Consider the following 6,574-nt stretch of genomic DNA (forward strand, 5'->3'; position numbering starts at 1 on the left):
TTTATCTGTTTAGAGAGGACGCATACCACTACAAATTTTAAGCAATATAAGAGAGGGTCCTGAAGACCTGTACGAAAGGACCAGAGTCCTATCACTATCACCCAATAGTATAACAGATTTTGATTGCTCGTTTCTTGATTAGGAGTGCTATGTGAGGTTCTTATGCATTGCTTAACAAGGCTTGGAAATGGCCAACAGTTTTATTACCGCTATTGTGGTTGTGAGTCACTTGTTTCCATATGCACACTTTGTGAACTCTTTCTTTCGGTTTATGGTTCCTGAATGGTGGTTAAACAAGTTAAAAAGAAGTGATCATTTCTTATTCTATGTGGCTTTTGGTGCTGTGGATCCTTGCGCATTGTGCACGATTGCTTTGGAGTGAGTTCTCAAGTTGGGCTATCACAAGGTCTTTCATCTTTATTGGTGCATGGTGCATCACTGTTCAAGATGTACCTTCATCTTTCATTTCCGATGCATTTTAGGGACACACAATTGTACACATTGGGGCTACAGCGGAAGCACAATTCCCAGCTAAATACTAAACAAAACCATTCACAAAGAACCATGGACACTAAAAGCAACATCCACATACATATCACTCTAGAGATTAGGGTTTAAAGAGAAAAGGAAAGGAATATTTAGTAACATCTCTGGAACGGCGAAATAGCTCATATGAGACCATGAAACCTGATCTCATCATGAGAGTACACCACCTATGGAGGGAACTAGAGGTGTCTATCCTATCTCTAAGAAACACGGCCTATGGGAGAGCTAGAGGTGTCTGATGAAACTAGGTCTTGCATGAAAGAAACTCTTTGTGCCGAAGAGTTCGTATCCTATCCTGTCGGGTATCCTATATCATGTCTTGAGCATGAGTGGCCTGACCTTTGCGTGGCCTGACTATGTGCAAAAGGTATTGTTCGTTGAAGAATTCTGGAGTTGCGGTTTCTTTGAGACTTTTCTAGATTCATTGTTGACGTTCTTGGCTTTGTGTACCGGGTAGCTTGGTGCTTGTTGGGCCTACGGCTAATCTCTCTCGATCTCGAAACCTCCCATACAGTTCTCTTGTGAAGAAGTGTTTTTTTGCAAGAATAAGATTGTGAGCTCATGTTTTTTGGTTGTTCGGGTGACTCGGGTGGCCTCGTGAACAAAGCGTGTGGCACATATCGCATCTATGGGAGAAAAGGCAGCAGTATCTACCTTCGGCATCGCACAGCTACAAAGCATGCAGAGCCTTATCTCTCTGGATTGGGATTGGGCGAACTGCCTCGGTTGGAATCTATGAGATGAGGTCTTCAGTTGGCCCATCTAAATGAAGCCAGCATTCCTATAGTGATGGCCATCTGCCACAGCCAAAGAGGGTGGAGGGAAATGGGGCACCCTTGTTTTACTCTAATGTCCTCTGACAGCCTCGGTGTGGTGCACTCTCTACTCGCAACTCTCTTGTATAACATTGTCTGCATTGCCCAAGGCTAGGGTCGTGCAATGAGGTGAGCTTGTGCTTCCAAAAGTCCACGAAATAGTAATGGGCTTTGATTTTTTAGAGGGGCCCTCTCCACAGGGCTTAAGTTATGATTTAGTGCAGGTCAATCTCGTCTAAAACCTACATGTTTGGTTGCTCGCATGCCTTGCGCTCTCAATACGCTCATTGATGTGGGTCTCCATAGTTGACCCATAAAGCACGTGTCTGTTCCTCTAAGAAAAAACTCTCGAGTATGAGGGTTAACCAAGTGCATGGTGTCTTTAACAGCATCCCACCTCTATAATTCTGGTCCTAACTCCTTGCCAAGACACGTGCTACCCTTGTGGTCGCCTCTTCATCCTCCCATCTTCCCCCTTCCATCTTATAGGTGTCACTCCCCCATTCCCTCCTTATTTGGGGGCCTACAAATGGGGATTTCACCCTTCTTCTCTAATGTCAGCTCTTAATGAGTTGCATGAGCCACAACCGACTCCTTGTTTCAAGGCACTATATCTGCTCCTTAGGAAGAGCATTGAGGAATAAATCAAAGGCTAGTCCAAGACACGTAGCTCAAACATGTGTTCTTTGATGGTATGGTCCATGTCATCTAGAAATTGCCTGTGTCATCCACATTCCACTTGAGGCGTACTTGGTAACTTGCCCATGATGATGTGGCCCTTCGAATGGTAGGGACCATCTAACAAATCTCACTATGAAATTTTCTTCTAGCATGTTATGGACTCTTCATTGAGGATCAATCCCAACTTATATTTAGCCTATTTGGTGAGAGGATCAACCATAGATGTAATGTTTGTGCACTTGGTGATTTGTCAAGGCCACAAGCAATAAAGTAGTAGTTAGCATAGTCTTCCATCTTAGATAGTTGTGGGGTATGTGCATGTGTTATATTAGACATAGTAGGTTGGTTGCACACACACATATGTCATGTCACTCCATAAGAAAGATTCCTTCAACATCCCCTATCGCTTGTGGCTTATGAACCCCAATCATAGCCACAGTTGGCCATCTCACTAGAAAGACATTGTGGATAAAAATGTCACTAATGAAGATGGAAAATTGGCAAATGAAAATAAGCATTCTAAGAGCAATAAAAGTGATCCTCAAAACATTCAAATGAATGTGTTACACCTCATACATCCTCCCTACTGATGAGACCGACACCCATGTTATGTTGTTTGAGAATGCTTGGCAAGCCAATGTACAGGTGGCATAGAGGATTGGAGTGTTAAAGATGGCCACGGGGCCACTCTACTGAGATGACACTGACACCCATGTTATGTTGTTTGAGAATGCTTGGCATGCCAATGTACAGGTGGCTCAAAGGATTGAAGTGTTGAAGATGGCCACGTTTTAAGATGGCCAGATTCCAAAAGGCATCGCTATGGGCAACCTAATACGTCATTTCCCCTTTTATAGACTTACTGCCCTCAACGCCATGTTCTTGGCTCAATGCGAGTAGAAGACTGCAGTACATGTCCTCACCAAGCTCAATTGGATGGATCAGAAGGACTTGTTGCTCGACGACTATGTGACAAAGTCCCAAATGCTCCTCAAATGGCTTCCTAAAGTGAATCAGCAATGCAAGAATTATTGAACTCCTATTTTGTTCATGGTCTTAATTGTAAACTAAAACAAGCTGTGGCTTCTTCATATAATGGCACCCTCGCATTCGAGACTATCGTTGATGGTGCACACCGCATGGAGCAAATTTTGGTTCACAAGAGCCATCATCCTAGCAAGCCTCGGTCTAACTGGTATGGAATCCTCAGACGAGTCCTCTACTAATTTGGACAAAGAAGCTGAAAAGCATCGTGAGTGACTTGCTTTGAGTTGAAAGGTTGATACGGTGACTCTAGTGGAGTTGATTGCCTCCTCAAACATGGCATGGGTGCTACTTTGCATCTTCAACTCGATGTTTGGTGCAACAATTGTAGCAACAACGGCGGATATGGACTTGAAGAGTGTGGTCTCAACCACTTATTGTGCGCTACATGCCAAATTGCCTGGCACAAGACCGATGCACATCGGTATAATGCTCGACGAGCACCCCAACCTGTAACAACCACCATCTAGGTCCTCTATATAACCCCAATTCTAACCATGGCCCTTTCCACAGCCCAGCCATTGATGGTCGTCCCTACCGCCCTCGACTATGGACCTCCAGCAGTGGTCCCTCTGGGTAGACTTATTTGTTACTACTTCGATCAAACCTTCAAAACCTCCTGGGCTCCTTTGTCGATGTCTTTTCTTGGAGCTATACTGATCATTCTCAAGGATGATGCAACACCAATTCGGTAGCAATGGTACTAGATGGGCCTGAAATATGCTTGGAATGTAAAAGAAGAGAATTACAAACTGCTACACATGGGATTCATCTACCTAAGTGAACGGGCTACATGGATCTCTCGGATAGTCATTGTGCCCAAGAAGAAGAAGAAGAAGAAGAAGAAGTTACAAGTCCGCGTAGACTATCATTGGCTCAATGCTACGAGTGTGGCCAAACCTTGCCTATTGCCTTTCTGGATTCAATGCTAGATGTTGTAGTAGCCAGCCATGAGATGTATTCTTTCCTCAAAAGGACGATTAGGAGAAATCATTGTTTATTATCGAATGGGGGGTGTTCGCATCTAGTGTCATGCATGCAAAGGCCCCGATCGTCCGACCCCCAGATTGGAAATTGCCATTTAACACCATATTAGGGAATGTGGGAATTTTCAAATTCCCAATACGGTTAAGATTTGGCCACATAGTCAAATTTGAACCCATTACTTGAACGTGGAATCCATCCTAAACACCATATTAGGAAATCCTCCCAAGTCCCACTTTCAAATTAGGGTAAGTTTTGGACACATGGTCAAATTTTAACCCTTTACTTGAAAGTGGGACTTGGGAGATTCCCAAATTCTCCAATATAGTGTTATTTTAGGTGTTTGTTTATGTCTCCGACATAGCTATTGGCACGGCTTTGATGCAGAAAAAGACTAAAGGGTAGTATCGGCCCCTCTGCTATGCTAACACAGAGAGGATTTACTGAGAAAGAAGCACTCAACATGCTACATTGTCGACATTACCTCTTGAAAAATCGGTTCACATTCCATGTGGATCATTCACCACTCATGTACCTTAACAACAAGCCAAACATAATAGGTAAGTTAGCTCACTGAATGTTGTTGTTGCAAGAGTTTGACTTTTCTATTGTGCATACTCCAAGTAGCTTGCATGCAATTGTCGACTAACTGTCCTAGTGGGAGAGTAGGGAAAGAATATATTTGTGGATGAATTTCCAAATGGATCTATTCATAGTTATGCTTGTGGTCGCTGAGCCTTCGTGCCAACATGGTACGACTACATGTTTCAGTTCGTTGAAATTGGCATCCTCAGTTGACACTTTTCTTGATATAGACGCAAGTGACTCACCCTCTAGAGTCAAGGTTTTTGAATTATTTCTGGATCACTTTATCACCTTGACCTTGATAAGGTGCTCCGCATCGCTGATGATACTAGTTGTCAGATGATCCTCCAGATCGGCCTATGGTGGCCCACAGTTCTCGATGTTTCCTTTGCATTTTCCACGTAGGCGATGCATGCCAATGGTTGGGTTAGCCAACCATTCAAGATCAAATGCCACACAACCTTGTCCTCCCCCTTTGAACCATTCTAGAAGTAGGTTTTAGGCTTCATCAGCCCGTTCAAGCCGGCTACCTATCTATCTGTGAATTGGTACATTTTATTTGCCATCGACTACTACATGAAATGCATTGAGGCAAGAGCAATGCAAGATAACTCAATGGCCTTTGTGGCTAAGTTCCTTTATGAGCAGATCAAGCTGTTTGGCTAATCGGTGGAAATAGTCCACAACCAAGGTGGCCACTTTGTTAACGGAATCATGTTCAAGCTTTTCAAAAGGCAGATGATCATACACAAGCCATCCACCATTTACTATGCTCAAGAAAATGGTCAAATAGAGCCAACAAACAAGCTCCTATAGAAGATTATGAAAAAGGTGGTCAACGAGAACTGAATCAACTATGACTAGAAGTTGTATTTTAGCCTGTGGACTTTTTGGATTGCATACAAGGTCACCCTCGGCCTCACCTTCAAAATGGTCTATGATATCAATGCAGTGGTCACCGTAGAGTTCTTGGTTCCATGCCTCCTTATTGCAGTGTTCGAATGGCTAAGCTTGTAGGAGTCTCTTGCACATTGGATGGACCAATCGGTGAAGACCGACTGGTTCATGGCTTCCTATGTCTCCGATGTGGTGCAACACAGCCAAAAGAAGTGGGTGGATGGGCATGCCAAACTGCGGATCTTCAAAGAAAAAGATGCAGCATTACTTTTCCGATCTTAGCAAGGCCTCCAACCCATCAAGTTGAAGCTTTAGTGGGCTGAAGTGTATTGGATTCTTAATCATTTCTATGATGACACGTTTTTATTGTGCACATTATAAGACAAGACATTCAAGAACACCTTTTAATGGCTATCAGTTTAGGCCCTATTTTGGCCCCATGTCGCCCTTTCGTTTTCTCAAAGAGAAGCTAGAAGTGATAGCTCTCACCTCCACACATGTGAAAGTAATTTGCTTGGATGTTGGCTCATCATGGCTGGGTTGCCACACTTTTCCTAGATTGCGTTAACTGCAGTTTATGTGAAGTGGGTTTTCAAAAATAGCAATGGCATGGTTCTTGCTTCCATTCCTCTCACACCCTCTATTTTCTTGCGAGCGCCTCTTTGTCACCCTCACTTGCTTCTTGCTTGCTTTCTCTCTTGCTCTTGTTGCTCGTATACTCACTACCGCCTACTCCCATAGCCTAACTCCTCTGTGTTCTCTCTGCTTTTGTGATCGCTTACCTCTTGTTGCTTGCTTCTCTCCCTAGCACCCTCGCCTAGCAGAAGCGATGGTGATCTACAACACCCTAACAAGCTTCAACGCTGAGCTTGCCAACATCAAAGCATGGTTGCAACTTGTGTACTTGTATGAAGTGGCGACACTACCATGGAGCACGATGCATGTCCATCTAGTGAGTGGAGAGTATCTACTCTAAGAGCAATGGCTGGATTCCTAACTTCACTTGCCTATGGGCGAGTACA

The sequence above is a fragment of the Dipteris shenzhenensis genome, chromosome 24 (assembly GCF_047967505.1).
Source record: "Dipteris shenzhenensis isolate YYH24624 ecotype China chromosome 24, Dip_SZ_1.0, whole genome shotgun sequence".
Lineage (NCBI taxonomy): Eukaryota > Viridiplantae > Streptophyta > Polypodiopsida > Gleicheniales > Dipteridaceae > Dipteris > Dipteris shenzhenensis.